Here is a 24,765-nt window from a genome sequence, read left to right as displayed (position 1 = left end):
AGGTTAGGGGTATCACCCCTAACTTACCTCTAAGATATTCAAATGCATCTTTAGGTAATGGTTTTGTGAAGATATCAGCAATTTGTTCTTTTGTATTGATTGGAATGTGCTTTGTTTTGGCATGCATCACAAGGTTCTTTGATATGTTGATAGCACTTGTGTTATCACAATAAAGTGTCACATGTTTAGTTATTTCTTCCTTCATTCCTTTCAACAGATGCTTGATCCACACAATATTGGTACAATTTATAGTAGTAGCAACATACTCAACTTCTGCTGTGGATTGTGATGTACAACTTTGCTTTTTACTATTCCAAGTGACTAATCTTTTTCCTAAGAAAAGTGCTCCTCCACTGGTGCTTTTTCTATCATCTATGTTACCTTCCCAATTTGCATTAGTGTAGGCCTTGAAATCAAAATTTTTAGTCCTCTTGTAGTACAAACCAAAATTATCTATACCTTTTAGATACCTCATTATTCTCTTGACAGCCATAAGATGATTTTCTCTTGGGTTTGTAAAAAATCTTACCACTATTCCAACAGATAAAGCAATATCTGGTCTACTGTGTACAACATATTGTAGCTTTCCAATCATGGATCTGTACACTATTTGGTTTACTTTAGCTAAATCATCATTCTTAGATAACTTATGTCCTATCACCATTGGTGTACTCACTGGTTTTGATTCATCTAAACCAAATGTTTTGAGTATTTCCTTGATATATTTTGATTGGGTTACAAATATACCATATTTTAATTGATGTACTTGCAATCCAACAAAAAATTTGATCTCTCCAACCATTGACATCTCAAATTCATGTTTCATCTGATCAACAAAATATTTGCATAGAGCATCTTTTCCTCCAAATATTATATCATTAAAAAAGATCTTAGATATCAAAACATCTTTACCTTTCTCTTCCTTGATATAGAGATAGCTATTGTCAACTTTTTTCTCAAATCCTATCTTGACAAGATATTTGTGAAGTCCCTCATACCATGCTCTAGGTGCTTATTTCAAACCATAGAGTGCTTTATGTAGTTTACAAACCATATCATATTTTTCTCATCAAAAAATCCCTCTGGTTGTTCAATATAGACTTCCTCTTCCAATATACCATTCAGAAAAGTAGACTTTACATCCATCTGATAGACTTTAAAACCTTTATATGCAGCATATGCAAGTAAAGTTCTTACTCCTTCCATTTTAGCAACCAGGGCAAATGTTTCCCCATAGTCTAATCCTTCTTCTTGAGCATAACCCTTACATACTAGTCTAACTTTGTTTCTAGTAATCTCACCATTCTCATATAGCTTGTTTTTGAATACCCACTTGGTGCCAATCACATTCTTGTCAGCTATTCTAGGAACTAAACTCCGAGTTTTGTTCTTCTTAATTTGATCAATCTCTTCTTCCATAGCTTTATACTAGTCATCATCTTGTAGTGCATCATACATTGTCTTAGGTTCAAATTTTCTTAACAGACATGATTCATTTCTTAGTCTATTCCTTGTCATTGATCTTGCATCTTTGTCACCAATTATCTATTCAGCAGGGTGATGTCTCTTCACATATTTGGATAATCTTAGTTCTGTCCTTGTTTACATGTTTGATCTTTCAGATTCAAGGTCACTATGCACATCATTTTCAGGTAGTTCTACATCTCTTTCATGTGTATTGATTTCAGAGTTAGAATGTGCATTTTTTTCATTCTACAACTCAGCTTCTAAATGCAACTTGGCATTCACTGGTTGTGACTTGGCTGAAACTGAAATTTGTTGTTGAATCCTAATTTGATTGATAGCATTCTCATCAACATGCATTCCTTCATAAGAATACACAAAGGTTATGTACTCATCTAATCTCTTTGGTTCTTTAACTTGGACTTCTGTATGCTCATCAAAGTTTACATTTACACTTTCCACAATTTTGTTAGTGTTAGTATTTAAACACTTATATGCTTTACTTCTAGTGGAGTAACCAAGGAATATGCCTTCATCACTTTTTGCATCAAATTTTCCATTTCTAGTATCTTTAAGGATAAAGAATTTGCAACCCAATACTTTGAAATGCTTTATATTGGGTGAGTGACCATACTATAATTCAAAAGGTGTTGCATTGTACCTTTCTTGACTTGTACTCAGTTAAGTGTGTGAACAGCTACACTTACAACTTCTCTCCAATATTTTAGAGAAATAGTCTTCTCCATCATCAATGTTTTGGCATAGTCAATCATAGATCTATTTCTTCTCTCAACAATTCCATTCTATGGGGGAGTTCTAGGAGCTGATGTTTGTCTCTTGATTCCTTTGTCATTGCAAAATATCTCAAATTAATTTGATGTGAATTCACCACCTCTGTCTAATCTCAGGCACTTCAAACTCTTTCCTATTTCCTTTTCAACTCTAGCCACATACCACTTAAACATTTGAAGAGCATCAAATTTTTTCTTTAAGAACATAACAGTCATCATCCTGAATAGTCATCAACAAACAACATTATATATTTATCTCCTTTGTAGCTTTGCATATCTATTGGACCACATAAATCAGTATGGACTAACTCAAGTACTTCTTTAGATGTATATTTTTTTACTCTTGAAACTTGACTTATTCATCTTTCTTAGCTAACATTGTTTGCACATGATGTTGTCAGGCTTTTTTAGTTTAGGTAAACCTCTGACTTTTTTCATTTTGCTGATAATGACTAGATTATCAAAGTTGACATGACATAGCCTTTTATGCCATAACCACACATCATCAAATTTTGCAACAAAACAAGAAGCATTTTCCATGTCAAGATAAAACATATTACTTCTTGTTTGATTTCCTTTTCCTATCAATTTACCATCAATATCATAGATTTTTGTAGCTTTCTTTCCAAATTCTACTTTGCACCCTATGTTGCCTAACTGTGAGGCACTCAACAAATTGTAGTTTAGTCCTTCAACATAGTATGCATTATCACATGAAATTTTCTCTGTAAGCTTAATAGAGCTTTTTCCTTTGATTTGACATGGAGCATCATTTCCAAATCTAACACTATTTCCATCATGTTGAGTAAAGTTAACAAACTTACTTTTGTCTCCTATCATGTGATGTTAGAACCCACTATCTATGATCCATTTGTCATTCTTGTTCATATATGTTACTAGTGCTGTAGGCTCTTCTTCATTATATTGGTCCTTCATGGCCACATAAACAACTTCATCATCATTATCATCAGAATCTTCTTCAGCAATACAACACTTCTTGCCTTTGTCTTTGTAGTCTCTCTTATCATCTTCTCTTCTATTTTTGTACTTGTTGCCTTCCTTGTAATCATTTTTCTTTGTACACCTTGCAGCAATATGTCCTAGCTCATTGCAATTGAAACAAATGATAGGTAGCTTACCCTTGAATTTTCCTTTGCCTCTGTGAAATCTTCTAGCCAGTAATGCTTCCAATTGTTCCACATCTTCCTCATTAGTGCTACTGTCACTGGATACATATTTCATCTTTCTTCCCTTCTTTGATTTCACTTGTTTAGTATCTTTCAGTGATAGCTTGGCCTTGAAAGAAGATTCAACATTCTCAGGTCTATAGTTGTCAAAGTTAGATAACTCAAACGTAGTGAGTCTACTGACTATACCTTCAAAACTTAGATTGTTTCCTGGTACACATCTTAGCTCTTGTATAGTTGATACTCTACTAGCATGGACAGGGAGAAAGGTTCTTAAGAACTTACTATTAATAGTATCATCATCTAATTGACCATTCAAACATCTTATTGCACTTACCACTTCCTTTATTCTAGAGGCATACTGAGCAACATTCTCACTTTCCTCCACTTTCATGTCATCAAAGTTTCCTCTAAGGCTTTCTCTTTTTTTTCTTTGGACATTTTGATCTCCCCCATAAATGTCTAATAAGGCTTTCCACATCTTGAATGCAGTGTTACATCCTTTGATATCATCAAATTCAGCGTAGTTGAGTGCAGAAGCAATCTCCAACATTGTCTGATTGTGTCCCTGTTTGTTCTTCAAATCTTCTATAGTAAGAGTACCAGTTGGATCAACATGTTTAGTAACAATTGAATTTTTGGCATAATAAGCTATGGATCCAAGATGTAGCTTCATCAAACTTTGCCATGCAACAAAGTTATCTTTTTTGAGCTTGGGAACTTCTCTCATAGGCATTTTGATCTTTTTTGCTTCTAGTTCCTTTAAACTAAATCAACAACAAGGCTCTGATACCAATTGTTGGGAATGTTTTAGAATAACTGAGAGGTGGGGTGGGGGTGGGGGGGTTGGGGTGAATTAGTTATCCAAGGTCTAAATGCCCTAATAATATTTTTTCACTGATTATAGTGAGCCCATTAAACTATTCATCCATCCAAGCTTAAAACAACCATCTTAGCAAGTTACAACAAATCAACATGCAGGAATAAAACATGCAAGATCAACACATGACACAGTGATTTACGTGGAAACCCAATTTGAGAAAAACCACCAGTAACATGCTACTCAATTTTCACTTTTTTGAAGTGATGCCCTATTAAATGCTTTCCCTATTAAAGGCTTACAACACACTCTTAAATGTGACCTTGTTAGAGGATTTCACCACACTGTTAGGAGTGGGCTTGGTCAAAGGACTTTGGAACATTCATTTGGAATGTCACCCTGTTAAAGGATTTACAACATGGCTATTAAACCAACCTAAGTCCATAGGATTTATACTAACTATTACAATTGCTAGAGAGTAACAATAAGGGCTTTGGATCTAATACAACTCACAACGTATCTTGCAGATTTTAGATCATACTTCAGTTCAAACCATTGCTTGGCTTCAATCATTGCGGCTCTGATAGCTTGTCTTCCTCTCAAGCTTTGTCTCCTTGAGTCTTCTTTCTCATCATACCAATGCAATCATCTCTGTAGTCACCTATCAAAATAAAGTTTTTGTGCTCTCTTTCTCCTTAGCACCTTCTTTAGCAGTTCATGCTTTCATACTTGACCAACCTCTCGTTTAGTGACCTTATATCTCCTTAAATAAAAATTTGGAATAATTTTCCCGCTCGATTCTCACTTTCCAAATTTAGGGTTTCAATATATTAGGTAGGATACAATGTATCTATGCCATATCTCATTTTTATCTAGAAACTTTGTCTAGAATCCAATCGTATTCGCCCAACTACCATGTGGGTAACTTATTTTCACCAAAATAACTCCTGTGAACCAATTTAGGCTCTCTAAAGTTCCTATCAAATTTAATTTGAATTCCATCATGAAGGTGACTCATCCTAACACTCTCCAAGGTGGGTTAACTTAATTTCATAATAGGACTAAGTTTAGGTTAAGTAACTTCATGCCCAAAATCCTACATGACATGTCATTTACACATAAATAACACAATTGTCAAGTGACACACACACACACATTAAATACTTTACACATCACGATGACATGTCACTAATTAATCATAATCTTTAAACTTATAACAGCCATGCACAATCACATTACAAAATAAACACATTACAATGAGGTTTTGAGTCTTCCAAAGATTCACTTTGGCTTGAGTGTGTTCACATAGGTTTGAACCTTGTTTTCCCAAATAATTTCCATGGTTCCACTTCCCTGCACACTCAACTTAACATTAGTAGCCCAATGAAATAATATAGAATTACATGCAGATAAGTGCAAAATAATCCAGTATCACTTAATTCATATTAACATATTTAGTTAACTTTCATTTAATTATTTCCAAAAAATATTCAAAACATTTAAATATCAAATGTGTGTATCAATAGTCATCTTTCTTAACATAATCAATTATCATTCTAAATATTATCACAACTCTTCCTAACATAACAATGAAACTCTAAAGTCCTCTTTACTAAATCATGAAAACATATAAAATGGATCTTAGCATATATGCCTAAGTGAAAATTACTAATGTGGGAACTTGTAACTAGTATCTTTTCAGCCAAGTTAAACATAAAAACATTGTTTGTGTGTGTGTGTGTGTTCTAGGGTTAATCCCTCAAGCCATTAGAATGTTCCAAAATTAGATTGTCATGATTTAAAACAATCTACGAATGCAACCATTTATGTTTTGTTGTTGTCAAAATCTACATCTATTGTTATTGCTTACAAGAGAACTATTAATTCATCTTTCCTAAATTGACTAGTGAATCATTCTATGAATCCCTTGATCGAGTCCCTAGCTTGAACATATAGAGTTTCATTTTCATGTGATCTTATCTATTCCACTAAATGTTATTGAATGGGTATTTCACTTATAATATCCAAAATCTACTTTAGTCTTTAATAGGTTCTCATAAATCATTATTAGTAATAAAAATGTTAATCATAACCTAATTAACTCATAATCATATTATGTCATCAAGATCTATAGTAGGGTACTAGCGTGGGCCTTATAGGAAATTTAAGATATTGAGAAAGACTTTAGAACTGATTGCTACTAGTGAACAGACAAGAGGTAACATTTTTAAGCTGAATACTACATTGGGTCATTGTTTAATTACAAAAGTAGAAAAAATTTGGTTGTGGAATAAAAATATTTGTCATGTGAACTTTGATAATCTAGTAAAAGTTAGCAAAAATAAATGTGTTAGAGGAATACCAATGTTAAACAAACCAAATAATGCAATATGTAAGGAGTGCTAGTTAGGGAAGACAAAAAGTTCAAGTTTCACAAGTAAGGTCTACTCTATAAAACATATTTTAGATTTTATACATAGAGATCTATCTGGTCTAGTAACAACATAAATTTATCATGGAGATAAATACTTTATACTATTTGTTGATGATTAATTAAGGATGATTTTGGTAATGTTCTTAAAGGTCAAATCAGATGCTTTTTATATTTTCAAAATGTACAAAGAGAGAGTTGAGAAAGAAACTAGAAGAACATTAAAATGTTTTAGATCAAATAGATGTGGTGAGTTTACATCAATTGAATTAAATGATTATTTTGATGAAGATGGAATGAATATATGATTAACTATACTAAGAATGACTCAAAAAATGGAATTATAGAAAGGAGAAACAAATATATTGTAGAATGTGTATGAACTTTGTTAAACCATAAAGGAGTTTCTTTAAAATTTCATGGAGATGTTGTGAGTAGTGTAGTATATACCACTAAATTAGATACAACTGAAGAAAGGAAAAAAACAAGACACCATTTGAAATATAGTATGGATGCACACCTAATGTGAGTTACTTTAAAATCTTTGGAAACAAGTGTTATACCAAATAATATGTTATAAATAGAAAAAATGATAGAAAAATTGGCAAAGGAATATTTCAAGGATAATCAAAAAAATGAAAAGTTTGCAAATGCCTAAAAAATGGAACACAAGATGATAGAAAGTGTTAAAGTAAGGATTGATGAATTCTCAAAATAGAATGAAGAAAACAATCTAAAAAAATGGGAAGGATACAATGGATTAATTCACTTTGAACCATAAAAGGCAAAAAGAAAGAAAACAAACACAGGAATAAGTAATGCTCAACCAATAATAGAATAACAACTAATAATTGGAATAATAGATCAACAAGTGGACAAAATGAATAGATTTATAATGTGGAAATTGTGACACCAATAAGCATAAGAATAAACCATAACTTGTTAGATATAATTACAAACATGAGTGGTGGGGTATAAACCATTGGATACTACGTGTTTACTATTGGATACAGAATTGAGATTGGTGAAGGATGCATTAAAGGATGATGATTGGATGCAAGCAACAAAAGAAGAAATTGATCAAATTGAAAAGAAAAAACATGGTCATTAGTACCTAAGACAAAAGATAAATATATTTTAAATGCTATATGAATTTAGGAACAAACTCAAAGAGATTGATGAAGTGATAAGGAATAAAGAGAGATTGGTTTGCAAAAGATATGCTCAAGAAGAAGGTCTAGGCTATAGAGAGACCTTTCCACTTGTTGCTAGATTGGAATGAATATGTTGGCTTATACTTTTTATAAAGGATATAAAGTCTATTAGATGGATGTAAAATCAACATTTCTAAAAGGAATACTAGAGGATAAAGTCTACATTGAACAACCAAATGGACTTTTGTAGATAAAGGTAAGGATTTAGTTTGCAAATTACATAAAGCACTATATGATTTGAAGCAATAATTGAGAGAATGATATTAAAGACTCAATTCTTACTTAATTATGATTGGATTGAAAGAACAAGTGGTAATAGTAATGTGTATTTCAAAGTTGAAAGTAAAGGAAATTTTTTTTGTTGTACAATTGTTCATGATATAATCTTTGGAGGAAATGACTCAACAAGTAAGTATTTTGCTGAAGAAATGAGAAAATAGTTTGAAATGTCTATGATAGGAGAAATCAAAATTTTTATTAGTTTACAAGTATGAAAAATAAAGAAATGAATCTACATAACTTAGTCCAAGTAAATGAAAGAGGTATTGGAAATTTTTGGGATGATAGATTAGAAACCTATTGATACACCTAGGATAACTGGTTGTAAATTGTCAAAGGAAGATGATTGTAAGAAAGTGAATGAAACACAATAAAAGTCAATGATTTGGAAGCTAAAATATGTTGTTCATGACATATTGGATAATGGACATGTTTTTGATATAGTTGCACAATTTTAATCAAACCCTAAGGATTATCATATGACTAATGTTAAAAATAATATTCAAATATCCAAAAACCACTAAAGCTTATGGTTTATGGAATAAAAAACAAGGATTTTTAGATTTTAAAGTCTATAAAGATATGGATTGGGTTGGAAAAATTGATGACAAGACAAGTACAAGTGGTGGGGATTTTTAACAATGGAAACATATTAGTGTCTTTAACAAGCAAGAAGAAAAATTGTTATTCACAATCTATTGTTGACACCAAATATGTTGTTGTTGCTATTAATTATAAACAAGTCTTGTGGATCATGAAAATATTGAAAGGAATATGGTAGATGAACTTGTTGTTATACATTATGATAATACTAGTACCATAATATATCAAAATATCTAGTGATACATTCAAAGACTAAGCATATAGTGTTAGCCCCAACTAATATTGTAACTAAGAATACTATTATTGTATGTAAAAGAGGCATACTACTTGTTATATTGTCATTTATGTCAAGCCTTAGTTAGTTAGAAATTATACTAATTCAATAGAGTCTCATATCATTTGATGGATGAAGAGTATTAACCAAGTGCGATGTTACTCGAGTCAATTTGTAATATTCACCAAGTACAAGCTGGAAGAACAAGTTAAGAAAGATGAGATTCAAGAATTTCAAAGGCTAAATTCAAATTTTGTTAGAAGAACTATGATTGGAAAAATATAATGAAGATCTGGTGAAGGAGATTCAAGCACTATACAAATGAGCACAAATTTCAAGTAAGTTCTATTATCCAAATGTTTCAATTCAATGAATTTTGAGATCTACAGATGTGTTTAAGTGGCAAAATCTAGAAGGATTTGGAAGACCAAAGTTAACTATTTAAGGAGATGATTGAGACCATTTTTGGTTGTTGATTCATTATTTATTAGTTGATGTTGATTAAGTGTGAAGTAAAGAAGGAAGAAGAGCAAGGTGAAATGAGTAGAACAGAGGAAGAAAGATCAAGTAGAAGAAGACCAAGGTGAAAGAGAGAGTGTAAATCAACCAAATATATATACAAAGCAAGAAGACTAAGAAAAAAAGATATATAATAAATAAAAGGTAGTTGTAAACCTAAACATATTATTTGAATATTACTTTCTTACTAGATTGTAGTAGAGAAAATATCTTAACAGAGTGGACCTAATAAGTCTACGAAATCCTATATTCTATCATTGATTAGTGATGTTTGTAAGTCCTTTAAAGTAGGTCATGTAGACATGTCAAGGAGTGATAAGGTCTAGATGATCTTTGGTTAAAACCCCATAATTAGGTCACGCTAACAATGTGCATGTAAAATTTTTCCATGGTTGGCTTCTAACAGTGCTCACTTTAGAATAGTGAATTATTTGGGTTTCTAGTCTCAGGTGTTTTTTCCCTTTATAAGGTTTTCACATTAAAATTATGTGTTCATTTGTGTTATTTCTTATGTATTGCAAGGTTTATTTTATTCTTTATGTTTTACGTTGCAACTCGGTATAATCTAATACTTGGTATAGTCATAAATAGTGAGTTAACAGTTTGAAGTGAAATTATTATAAGTGTGAATTGAGATGTTGAATATGGTAACTGAGTCAATGTTATAAAAGTTTATGAAGTTTAATTTAGTGTTGAATTATTTTTAAGGCATGTGGGATAATTTTTGACATCAAGTATCATTTTCTAAACAATAAGGTACATGAAAAAGAAGCGAGATTGGAATACATTGTTTGACCAATTCAGCATCATGTTTAGTTTGCACTTTTATCTTGCTAGTGTCCTTAAGAGTTAAAAAATTACTATCAAACTCCTCTTTAACTCTTTCTACCTACCTTTCCATATCTTACTTTGTGATCTATATGCAAAATGGTAATGCACTTTGTTTTTTTTAAACCACTAATTCCAAAACTTTTTGTGTGATCGTACTTAACTTACTTGGCTTTTTTGCTTCTTTTGTGATTGAAAAAGTTTACTGCTAAATATATTATTGAAAATCCATGTCTTCCTTAATTAGGTCTATAACAACACCTTACATATTGGCAATCAAAGCTTCAAAATGAGATTTAGATGTTCTTTCACTATCTTGACTAGTTTCCATTGCTTTGATAGATGTTTGCAAAATTTCAATTTGAGTTTCTTTGCTTGTCTCCTTTGCTCTCTTCTTTTATTTAGGCCTCTGATTCAATGTTTCTTCTTTTTTCTATACCTTTGAAAGTCTCTCTATTTTCTCTATTTTTTCCTTCTTCTATTATTCTACCTATGTGACCTTTTGCTCATTTTCTTCCTTCTAATCTGACATATTTGGTTCAATGCTCTCTAAAATGGGTAATAAATTAAATAAACTCAGTTGTGGCCATGTTAGCATGGGAATACTAGGTTTTTCATCATGTTTCTAAATGAAATGGTCCTGGGGACCATCTTCATCTTGCTCATCATGACTATAGTCTTGAATATTATATGTTACCAAATTGGAAATATCATATATTATTTGGTCTTTGAATGGGTTATCATATGTATCAATAGTGACTAGTACTCCAACTATGTACACATCATATTGTGTAACAATGCTCATAAAATACTATACATCTACAACCTTACTTGTCAAACTAATAAGTGCTTCAATTTGTGTCTCTTTTTATTTAGTCTTCAAAACATTGGGCTCACTTAGTACTTTACATACAACTTTTATTTTTCTCTATTTTTCTCATATTGTCCTACCATAATTTGAATGGTTCTCATCTTTTTCCTCAAAATTGGCTCTAATATCTTTAGGATAGTCTACATATGTTCATCATTTTCAACTACACATAATTTATGCAATGTGACTTCTGTTAGTTTTTTTAAATCCTCCTCCACTATTCTTATCCTTGATGTGTTCAACTTGTTATAAAGTTATTTCAGTATACTTCCATGAAAATTGATAAGATGTTTCAAATTCAACATGTTCTTAATAACTGCAATCTCAAGTTTCCTTTTTTGGTTTTGATCATAGCTATCATAATATTTGTCTAATTGGTCAAGATTCCCATCAATTACGATCATGTTATTCATCCTACCTCACTCATATTTTCATCCCTTCCTCTTCTTTCCAAATCTTATTCCATGTTGACCTTGTGGTTTAGAATTATATGACTATGTCCTACAGCAATGATAGACTACCTTACATGTAGCAAAGATATGGTATGGAGCAACAAGTAATCCATACAAATAAGAGAGATGTTGTATGGAATAACAGGTAGGTCATAAGGATGATGGCTAGTATAATATTTCAATGAAAACAATGTTGAAGTCCAATGATATCAAATACACTCTAGATGAACTAGATGGATGAATACATAAATGCCCAAGATGACAATAGTGCTTCAAATGAAAAGAAGGAACACAAAATAGTTGTCACCAAAATGCTAGCAATACAAAAAGTTTAATACTTCAAAATTACATTAGCATTGGTCAAGATTTGACGGATACAAATCATGAAAAATATAGATCAACCTTCAGATGAAGATGATTAATAATAGATCTAACACACTATGAGATATTTGAATGATACTTCCAATGGTAGAATATGATGGCCTTGTACCACCAAAACTGCAATCACATAATAGTGAGGGTATTTCACCTCCAAAATTGCACAAAAACAACCTTCAAACTCCAGCATCCAAAAATACAAAGAGAAATCAAATCCAATCCATGTTGAATTGCAACATCTAGCCATTTCCTTATAAAGGCCTCCAAAAAGGATCTATAGAATTACAAGCATGGGTTGACAATTTTATTATTATACTTATTTTTGGGATCGATTAATTAATTATTACATTAAAACTAGAGACATTACACATCTCTTTTCATGATCTAAAAATATAAATATTATAATATTCTATTTAAGTATGTGTTGTGATGAGTGGTAGTAAAGCAATGATAAAAAGATGTTAAGGACTCTTCTATTAAACTTTGCATATCAAGATGTTTTCCAAAGCAAAAGAGTGATTCAAAATTAAATGTCTGCAAAATGTTAAGCAACAAACAAGGAAAATCATTTGTTTGACATAATGCCACATGTAAAATACTATGGGATATGTTGGTTAAAAAATGTGCAAATAATATGGAAACACAAAGAAAGAGATCTTTACATAATGTAAATACATGGATTGTACCTGCAAATCACTTGACAAAAAGTTATGATTTCATGGAATGTGATGGTTGCAAGATATTTTGAGAATGGGATTCTTAGAAAAGCTTGAAATTTGATAATTCCCATGTTGTTCTGACATCTTCACATTCTTTTTATATGTTTTTGAACAAGTGGGACTTTCACATTATGGTGGGGAATAATAACCAATCTTCGATTCCTATTTTGTGCAAAGCAAAAAATAAAAACACATTTCAATGAGAGATGTCTCTCAAACAATCTTAGAGTATGTTTACTTCACAGGCAATTTTTTTAGAAACCTTAGTAATGACAGATGGGAGCACAAATGATGTACTCAAATTATTTGGAAAATGCTTATATCGAGGCATTTTTTGATTTGGTGCATATGGACTTCATTAGAGAAACTTGTATCAAGAATGTTGATTTGCAATTACTCCATAATAATTAGATAAGTATTATCTTTGAGTATTACATTTAATTGATCATTATGGTATCTCTCTTATATGTATGAACAATAGAGTTATTTGCCTTGATCATTTCCTTTATCTTGGAGATGTTCTTATCAGAAAAGAAGAATGGTACATTAGACAATAGCTCCAAAGTGGTCTTCCATCTACCACATTTAGCCACATATGAATCATGTAGGATAATAAGAGACAATTGGAGTAAGATATATTGGATGATTGGGAATATGAGTATCCTTCTATAGAAAATGGAAGGCTGACATTTCATTAGAGGCAACCTTGGATGAAGAGGACAAGAGATCGATGCATGTATTTGAAGCTTCCAAAGGGAACCTCATTATCTTAATATCTAGTATTGCCAAGCCTTAGGATAAATCCACAATTTTGTACATTCACTCATGTAACTGTGAATCAAGGTATACTCTTGTAGCAGATAGATGATATATTTCACTTGATTTTTAAGTATATTGGTCATATTGATTTAGAGGGAGTAGACCATGTCGAGAAAGATTCTCTAGTGATCAAGAAACTATAGTAGTTAGAGGACTATAATTCATGAGATGAAGTTCCATATGTGTAGAGTGAAAGGCCTTTATTTAAATTCTTAAAACATAGATGAATATTTAGAATGTTATTTATTCAAAGTACAATATCACTAAAGATCTAACAACTGACATTTTCTCCAAAGCCTTCAACCAAAGTGAAATTTGTACATTATCAAAGACAAGCTTGGAATTATGAATCAAAGCCCTTACTAAGAGGGATACTCAACTTCAATGATTTCCTAAGATGTACCTTAATGCATCCTTCTTTGTTGGAGAGAAGTTTGAGGTGAAAACCCCTATGCCACCATTTGGGAATGAATATTCATGGTGAACCCCCCCTCTAATACTAAAAATGGTGGATGTGATGTGAGTTATAACATGATCTTGCGAGAAATTCTTGAGAGGTGGTAATCTTTCAATAAAGATCATGCATGGTTACGATTTTAAGGTGACAATCTAAACAATAGTTTAATGTATAACTAACTAAGTTTCATTATTGAGATATGACATGGTGGATAATATGAGTTGTAATATCAATTGACACACTATGTTCAAATCTTTTCTTTAATAGTCATCATGAAACTTGATGCCAATGCACATACCAAAGGAAATATAAGTTTGGTGAATATCTAGAGTGAATAATATTCTTGGATGTACCATACTTTGATCATACCAAATGTAAAATTTAAAAAGTGGATCAATATTGTTGTTCATTATCACACCATTCTCTAGAAAATCATATTAAGATGATATTCTTGCATATTGCTAGATATTACAATGTGTTGACCTAAAAACCAATCCTTCCTTGCTAAGAGAGAGTGTTTATGGTGTGCTTTAGTCAAATTGAATTGATCAAGAGATAAATAATTTTTAATAGTCATTATGGTTACTAGATAAACATCATTATCTGTGATTAATCATCATTAGATAATTCACATATTTATCTATGGGCACACACACACACACACATAATATGTATGTATATTCATATTTTTTTAGTATTATCTAATGATCATTAATCAATATGTACATAATGATCAATACTTTGATTCTAATTGGATTAGTAATATGTGTATATAAATAGAGATTTATATTACCAATTCTAATTGTCATTATTGATTGGTACATTTACATTAAATAGATCACATGCTTGAGAAAAACAATCATTATTATAATATAGATCATACTAATGTGAAACCACACCTTTGATATTGTTATGAACTGATGCCAATATATCATCAGACATGCCCATATAGGGTCATGTCCCTATGTGGCTTAGGCCACATAGAGACATGTCCTAAATGGGACATGATCTCTTGCCTTAATATTTATAATAAGAGATTGATACAAATTGGAACACAAATAAAAATATAGTAGTGTGATTATATTTGCAACAATCTCTCCCACATATACTATATTGATAGTAAATTTAAAGAAATACTTATAGATTGTCAGCCATATACAAACTTGCAAAAATGATATTAGTCAATTTCATCAACAAGGAAATTCAAATTAAAGTCATACATCACATTAAAGAGGGATATACATTGAATAAAAAGTATTAAATCTGATCATATTCCCTTAACATTAGACACCGTAGAAACTAATGTCTTCCCTCACATGTGGACAAATTTTCAAACCATACAATTGTGTTTTATAACATTGTATGATATATTTAGTTTCACAAGAGACTATATGATGGGTACAATAGACCTTGTATTTGTTTAGTCTAACACAAAAGGTGCCTTTGACTAGCTCAAAACATTACAATAGTATCAGAGTTGGTGATTTTGTCAACTTGTGGGAAGTTAATGCATGTTTATGCTAGTAAAAGAAGGTGATATCACTCCATTGGTAGAATGAGGGAGCCACAAGACCCTACTACAAAATTTATCGCCCTATTAAGAGAGATCACTAGAAATAAAGTTCAAATAAATGATACTCAATGACTCATGGAGGAAACATTACACAAATCAGTTAAATGAAAAATATCTAGAGAACAAAAAGGGCATAGTTGCAATTTGGTTATGGGAAGGACGAACCTCAAACCTCATGCTCTTGAGCATCGATGCCAACTTTCCCTCCAAGAATTGAAACATCACACAAGGAATAAGAACCTACCTTTCAAGAAATGCAAAAACAACAATGAGAAGGTTTGAGTAATACCATATGTAGGGTGATATATCTTCCAAAAATTATGTTGTTTTGAGAATGAAGTACTTTGATAGTGGCAATTATGCCTACTTTAATTATGAACTCAAAAGAAAGATAGGCAAGGTGAATCTATCTCTATTTGATGGATCTAGATCAATCCTTGCAAAAGCATGGGTGATGAAGGAATACACATATTTCTATCTGAATCTGATGCCTGAAGAAGAAGCAATCAAATCTTCTACACTTCATCTTGAAAATGTTTCTCAAGAATGGTGACATCATAGTTTTGTTACTCTCAACCACAATCAAGTAATATCTTATGTTGAGTTTATGGAAAGGTTTATAGATCATTTCAAAGGTAAGGATCCAAAACTTAATTTCAAGGAGTTGGCATTGCAAAGGCAAACTAGGTTAGTTGATAGTTACATTACTAAGTTGCATAGACAATTTGTGTTGGTGACAGAAATCTCAAAGAGATTACAAATTATGTAGTTCATGGATGATGTGGTGGAGCCATTGAAGGGATGGGTGAAAGGGTTCAAATGAAGCACTCTCTAAGAAAATCAATAAGGTTCATGACATGGGAGTATTTTTTTCTTCTTCCAAGAGTTATTCTGAACCTAGGACATTCCTTTCTTCAAAGAAAAGAGACAACTATTAGAGTTATAAGATATTTCCTTATTAATTAAATAATTTTAATTTAATTATTAAGTCGCTTATTATTCTAGTTTACTTAAGCTAAACCTTAGGCATATAGTAATTAATTCTTTAATTAATTATTAGCATTCAACCTAGGTTTTACCTATTAGGGTTTTGATCTCCTTTGTAAGGATGGTCTCTCTTTGTATTTAATTCATTCACTTTTGATAATAGTAATTTCTCTTTTTGCTCATCAAGAATGTCTCATCTATGGATTTGACAATTCTAGCCTCCATAGCTTTTTGCTTCTCTCTTTCTTTGTGACAGTTGTCTACATATAGGTGATTCTTGGGAGCTATTGAAGTTGATATTTCATAAAATTCAACATGGTATCAAAGCTCCAGATCTTCATGCCTCTATTCTATTTATGAGAATTTTGTCTTGTCTTTTAGTTCTGTGTTTTTTCTTTTTGAGGGTTTCAATTTTCAGAGTTATTTTGTATTGAATCGAGGGAGTCACTGATTCTCGAGTTGCTTTGAGCCCAAATAGACATCATTGTTGAGCTCAGAGCACCCAAAAATCCCTATTTTCATATAAAATCTAAGTTGCTAATTTAGATTTGAGGACAAATTTAGGTTCAAGGTTTGGGTTCGTGGGTTCGGGAAAATTCTTTTTTCCCATTTGGATTTGTGGGTGGGTTCATGAGATCACTATGGTACTTATCAATTTTTATGTACCATGCTTGAGGGGACTACTTCAAGCCATAGAGGGCTTTTACCAATCTGAGAACCTAATGGTCTTTACTAGCAACCTTGAAACCAAGAGGTTGTCTCATGTAAACCTCTTCATGGAGATCACCATTCAAGAAAGCACTCATGACATCCATCTGATGGACCTTCTGGCCAAATTGTGCTACCATGGCTAGGACTAATTTGATGGTGCTCATCTTTATAGTAGGAGCTCCTCATAACCAACAACTTGATGCTAAGAAAATCCCTTCACCACTAAATGAGCTTTGTACTTATCCAAAGTACCATTTGATTTGTATTTACTTTTTTAGACCCATTTGTAGCCAATGGGTTTCTTCCCTGGTGGAAGATTTGAAAGGAACTAGGTGTTGTTCTTCAGTAGACTTTGGTGTTCAGATCTCATGACCTGTTCCTCCTCTGGAATTCCTTTAGCCTTAGATTATGTTTGAGGTTCAAAAACACTATGAATGTTGGCCATGAGAAGACATTTAAGTTCCCATATCGCTGATGCCAAAGTGTGCTAATAGAAGACTATTGAGTAGCCATAGCTAAGTCCTGAGAATCACCAGAATTGGTAAGTCTGAAAAGACCATGATTCTCAAGACCAACTGCAACAATATACTTTTCCCTCTCATCTTTGGCTTCTCTCTTACATAATTTTCCTCTTGTTGAACCTTCTTAGTTTTCTTTATGGTTTTAATTTTTTCTTTCTTAGTTTTTGGGCCTTGTGCCATTTCTTTAACTCTCTTAGTCTTCTTTAATGATTCTTTCAATTTTTTTGGCTTAATCTATGTCATCACTTTTGGCTTCCTAGTTGTCTAAGATGGTGAAGTTCTAGTAGATATCCTTGTTGATATTAATGGTGGAGTGATGATTGATATTCTTGTAGATGTTTTCAGTGTGGTCTACAAATGAGTAATCTTTACCTCTTCTTCTAATGGTGTTTATTGGTGGTTGTTATTTTTGGTGTACTTGTTGTTGATTCAATTTCAAGTGGTTTAACCAAAAGTATATTGGATTGTCCACAACTATCTTTTCTACTATTTTCTTATCTTCATCTCATTCTTTCTTAGTCATTTTGATGGGATCACAACCCAAGAACAGAATGGACACAATAGAAAAGGGGAAATTATATTAACTGAGAAAATAAGCTAGTACAAATAGTACAGAGAAAATAAACTTCAAAACATGCCCTAAGGGCTTACAATAGCATAAATCTGGAGATAATTTCTCCTTTTAGTACCACCTCTCAAACTCCACTCCAAACTGCCTTTTACAATGCTAGAAATCTCCTTAAATAGACCCCAGAGGGTTAAGGACTAGGAGTACATTCTAGAAAGTGCTAGTAGGCATCCACCGACCAAATAGAAGGTTCTAGAAGCTGCATTAGAAGTCGGTGCAAATCTAGAAGAATCCAGAAACGGTAATCGAACTTCTGGGAGGCATAACTTTTGAACCGTAGCTCCGATTGATGAACCGTTTACATTTTTGGAAAGCTCTCAAAGTGCTCTATAGCCCTATGGACAAGATTTTCTTGTCCCCCATTTTCAGCCCTTTTTGAGGTCATTTAATGCCCCTAACCTGACTTTGAAGCATTCTTAGGAGGTCTCCAAAACTTGAATAATTGCAATAACTTTCAAACCGTGGAGCCTTTTGACCTGATTCTTTTTTTGGAATGCTTTAAATCAGAATTACATTCATCTGGCCAATTCACACCTTCTAGGTCACCAAAATGATGGCCAAATTGCATGCTCCTATTTTTTTGGGATTTTCTAGCACACTGATAGTTGAACTGTGAGAGTTGGAACCTTTATTTGACCCAAATGGGTATCCAAAAATGAAAAAGACATGAAACAGAAACTAAGTCTAAGTACATTTTTTTGGGTGACACAGGATTGCCCTTATACCTCTGGATGCTCTTGCATCACTTTCCAAGATCCTTAACCATTTGTTCAATCTTCTTGTCATCTTTCTTCTTCACTGCTCTATTGTATAACTGATCTTTGAATTCATTATTTTTTTCCTCATTAGTATGCCATCTAGGGCACTCTTCATCCCTTATTTAATTTAGAATTTCCTTTGTATAATATTCTAACAACTATTTGGTTACCTCATATCCCACAAGTTTAATGTAAAGTTCTATAGGATCTACAACCTCCATGCATATGTACTCTTTTTCCACCATAAATTACATTTTATCTTTGTATTTCTCCACAATTAATTTAGGAATTTTGAACATTTTCTTTATCTCACTCTAAATAGACTTTATCATCCTTGTCATATCTTTTTCTACCTTATCAGTTGATTTCCTCCTATAATATTGAGTTACCAAGTTCATGAAGTATTTTTTTCTATTCCACTCGTAACTAGGCACACTAGGAAATCTATTTGTCATTTGGAAGAATTAATAGATTAATAAAGACTCAAATCTAAAAGGTGTGTATTTATCCTTCTTATTCTTCTTTATGTTTTCAATCAATTGTTATTTCAAGATATCATACATGTTCACTTCCTCTCTTTCTATGATCATCTTATAAGCACCACGGATAAATATGATAGACAATAAGTTATGCCTTGAGTTGTAGTTAATCTTTTCCAACCCAAAATTATATCATCATCAATCCTACTAATTATAATCCTTGTCAACTCAAGCTTCTCAAACTCTTCATAAAATATGTGATATGCAATATTTAATTGACCTAAATGGTCATAACCTAGTTTGAATGTCATATCATTGCTGTTAACTAAATCCATGTCCTTGTATATGCCCCTTTCACTAATTGACTTAAATTTCCAATGTATGTAAGAATGTATGTCGTATACATGCAAAACCAATTCTAAAATTTGTAAAAATGCTCCCATAGCATCATTTCTTGAAGACACAAATGGGTGCTTCATAAACTAATACCTAAGTTGATCTCTTACATCACATACTATAGGTGTATCCATATCTTTAATTCAACTGCAAATGCAAAGAATTTTTTTGCCTCAAAGATCATATAAATACTTTTATGAATTGCATTTTAGGGCTTCCTCAAATTCATCTCCAAATTCACAAATTTACTTTCAAATTCTTCTACTAGCTCTTTAATATTCTTTAGTGTGCAAGTGATGATGAATTCATTTAATTTCAAACCTATAATATAAACAAAATCCAATCTGCAATAAAGACATAATGTGTACAACCCAAAAGTTGTTCTTCATACTGATAGCCTTCAAATCTTTTGTGACATCACATATATGCATAACTATTTACATGGCCTTAGATAAAGATTCTATATGAGCATTCCAAGCTAGTGCTAATTGCATAGAAATTAAGTCTAACATCCAAGGGTTTGATAGATTTGAGGTGTTATTTCCTTTATTCATGCTAAGACATAGACACTTTGTGTTGATTTTGAGGGTTTAGTACTTGGTATTGTTCCCATCTTTCCTTCTGATGAATCTTCTATATTTTTCACCCACACTTTAGTATTTGGTGGTGTTCCTTCTCTTAAAAATGTCTTATCAATACTTTCTATTGACTTCTTGTTCCCATTTTGATCATTTCACACATTATTCATGTTTATTCTTATGTTAGGTGTTCTCATATTCTCTTCTCTCATCTCTCATTTTAGGTGTGTTCATGTTTCTATTAAACCATTTAATTTCTAAAATCTTGTTGTATTTCCTAAGTTGATGCAAATCTGACATGTCATAACTTTGTTTCCATATCTTGGTCTGAATTGATTAATCCAAAGTCTATAATCTCTTTCAATAAGTCCAAAGTTGTTGTACTTATAACACAAAACTCTATTTGCAATGATGTTATTTATTCCCAAGTGTCTACTATTTGCATTTTTAGTCCTTTCATGCATTCTCATATTTAACCTTTGATTATGTTCTCTATATTCACTAGATCTATGTCCATAATTAGAGAAATTATAACAGTAACCAAAAAAGGTTTTAGAATACTTGTATAATCTTTCTTTGCATGTCTAGGTTGGTTTCATGCAAAATATCTTCCATTGAATGTATCCTTAGATATCTAGGTTGTTTAGATTGATTTGGCGCTTCGTTATTCATATCTACTTGTAAAGTAGGTTGTTGATCTATAAGTTCTTATTCTTTTGTGATTTTAAATCCTTTAGATGATTATTCTTCAACATATCCAATTCCTAGCATATCTCCAATAGGTCTTCATGCCATAACATATTCATTAATTTTATCTGTACTTGTGTTCAATCTCTCAAGATATTGCTTGGTTTGTGTAAGCTCTGCTTTCCTAATAATTTTGTACTTCTCAAGTTCTTCAAATCTCAATCTTGTAGTCTCAATTCATATGTTACCTTAGTAAGTTGTGATCTCAGATCTTCATTCTCATATCTCATATCTATTTTCTTATTTTTCTCATCATACATCATACTCATTTTTAGTGTTGTACTCTCATGTTCATGTGTTAGAATTTCATTCTCATTTTTAAGGTTTATAGTTGACTCATAATACTTGATTTGTTGAGGTGATTCATTTTTCTTGGATCTTGAATTTTGAATCTAATATTTCAAATTTTGAATAAAGTCTTATGCATCTTTAAGCTTGATTTCCAACTTGTTCCTTTCATCATTAACTAGATCTAATTACTCAAGAGATTCTTCAAGATTCTTATGCAAAAGTATTGAATCCATAGTGACTATCCTCAAGCTATTAAACTTATAAGAAATTGTGCTTTGATACCAATTGTTAGAAAGAAAAGTGTACTCATATTACCAAGTTTGCGGGGCGGGCGAGGGTGGGGGGTGGGCAGGGGCGAAAGTGTTGAATCAGTTATTTAGTTTGAGCAACTTTCTACCCAACCATGAATATCATGTATGAATCTTAAATTTGCATAAATCAGTATCCTAAAATGTAAAATCATGCAAAAAACAAAGAAACCCAAAACATCATATTTTGTTAACTAGAGAAAACATTAGTTAAGGGAAAAATCTAGTGGGGATGGTAACCACAAAATGATCCACTAATCAAAAGTATCTTGTGAAAGATATTGACCTTATTAAGAGTCTATTACATATATAAAGTGTATTAGTCCTTATGAGTGGAATATGCCTTGCTAGAAGCTTCAACCCTATTAGGATTTGTAATTACAATATAGAATACAAGCTGAGATCACTGCCCAAACATGCACTATATATAGTTTTATAAGTTATATGAATAGTTACAAAACCTTGATTATGTCGATATCTTCAATATCTAATTTGTCCTTATAGTTCCACTTCACAAAACATTGTACAACTTCTCTACTATACTGATATCATCAACTTCACATCTATACAGGATATGCAAAGTGTGCATATATTAATCGTACCATAAAGAACTAAAAAATCTTCCTTTGTGCCAAAAAATTTAAACTACAAACTTTATCATTTTCCATTCATTACCAAACCTCATATTAGATTATGCCATGTAAGAGTTTTCCTTTAAAATGTTGGCCCAAAAATGTCAAGTAATTATTTTGATAAGTCAAAAAAAATCCTTAACTAGAAACTTGATATTTTGACTGTTACCCTATTATGCATTGTTATAGTTGTTACTAAAAAACTTCCCAAAACTCATGGAAATCATATCATAAACTTTAGCAGCCTTGCACACATCAACTATGATGTATATATGAAATTTTGTTAAGCATGCATAACATAATATGTCTTATGTGAAGCCTGTCAAACAAAACTCTACAACTGTAGCGCCCGTCCTAGTTTACATTTTTGCTATCATTGCCAAACTCTTTTAGGACAGTTTTATGTTGATGATTATTAGTTACATTATTTTGAGATTATTAGATATTGTTTCAGATTCAGTTGATATATGATGAGATTACTTGGTATTTTATATTTCATGTTTGGATGATGATTATTCAGTGTTTTCAGATGTTGATGATGAATAGTTAGCTGATTTATTATCATATGTGTTTCTTATGGATACTTGCCCCATACTTGCATGTGTATGGTGTGCGTGTTTGTTTTCTTTCTGTATGGCATTTCTAATGTGGTTAAGGAAGAGAGTCATAGTCACCTGCTAGTTGGGATCTACACAATGCACCACTTCCTACCATTGTCTGTTTAGCTTAGTATATAATGTGTATGTACATGCATGGATTTTATGCAAGTTGCAGGTATCAGGTACCAACTTCCCTAAATTGCCAGGATGAGCGTACCCTATCGCATCATCTCAATGGTAAGAGAGGGGAGATAAATTCTCAAGTCCAAATCCCAACCCTTTATGCCATTTGTCCTAATTGAAATTAGGACAAGTATCTGAGTCAAGTACCCTCCGAATGCATTAGATGACATAATTTGTGATATTGACCCTTGGTCTAATTTTGTATGTGTTTTACTATGATGGGTTTTCATATTTTATTTTATGAGTCTTTGGTGTATTTTTCTATTAATTAAGCCCAATTAAAAGATTTAATTAATGGTTTAATTTAATGAAAATTAATATGATATTTTAATATTTTATTTTATTTAATTAATTGGCAAATTAATTAAATAAAAGAATTAAATTTGAAGATAAAAGTTATAAGTTTAGATTTGGAATGTGATAATATTTACTTAATTTAATACTACTATATTCAGAGTTTATTTTTAAATAAATGCTAAATAATATTATTTTTATTTAAGTTAATAAATATTTTATCAATTACGTTTTGAAAATAAATTTAAAAAGTGGAAAAGAAATTAATTTATTAATAATTTCATGGTAAGTGCATGAGATTTAAAATTAATAAATTAAATTGAAAAGAGTAAAGTGAATATTAAATTAATTAATGTGCATTATTTTAATATTTATTCACATAAGATTATGCGAACTCTTGTGAGTTGTCATGTTGACAACACGGGAGTTTGCACCCTAATTATGCACGTGTTGTCTACACTTAGGAGTTAGTGCATTATTTGAGCACATGGTGTCTACAATATTCTAGACACCTAATCATGTTTATCTTCTTATCATGGAAGTTATGTGCTTAGTTGTCATGCTTATCTCCTAGTTCTTTCTAGACACATTCTAGATGCATCTTAGAGGCCTTTATATAGAGGCTCTCCTAGTGTGTATGAACATCCTCATATGCTTCTACAAGCACTCCTAGTCACTTGGGGGGGGGGGGGGGGGGGGGGGTTTCAGTCCTTGGAGGAATTGCGAATGTTGGAGAAGGAAGGAATTTTTAGAAAGGAGAAGGTTCTAAGAGGAGGAGCTTCTCTACAATTTTCTGAGGCATGGCAAAATTAGCATCAGTGTCCAGGTAGGCACTCGTGATTATTTCGCATATTCTATTACTCTCTCTCTCTCTTCTTGTTTTCATCATGTCTGCTAGATGACTGCTTGGATGATTCTTGTGATGAATGTTCTATATTATGGAAATGTGGGTATGCATGTTGATTCTTTCTTTG

The sequence above is a fragment of the Cupressus sempervirens genome, chromosome 4 (assembly GCF_028749045.1).
Source record: "Cupressus sempervirens isolate cs-2001-9-10 chromosome 4, ASM2874904v1, whole genome shotgun sequence".
In the NCBI taxonomy this organism is placed as follows: domain Eukaryota; kingdom Viridiplantae; phylum Streptophyta; class Pinopsida; order Cupressales; family Cupressaceae; genus Cupressus; species Cupressus sempervirens.
Note: the sequence above shows the minus strand (reverse complement) of the source record.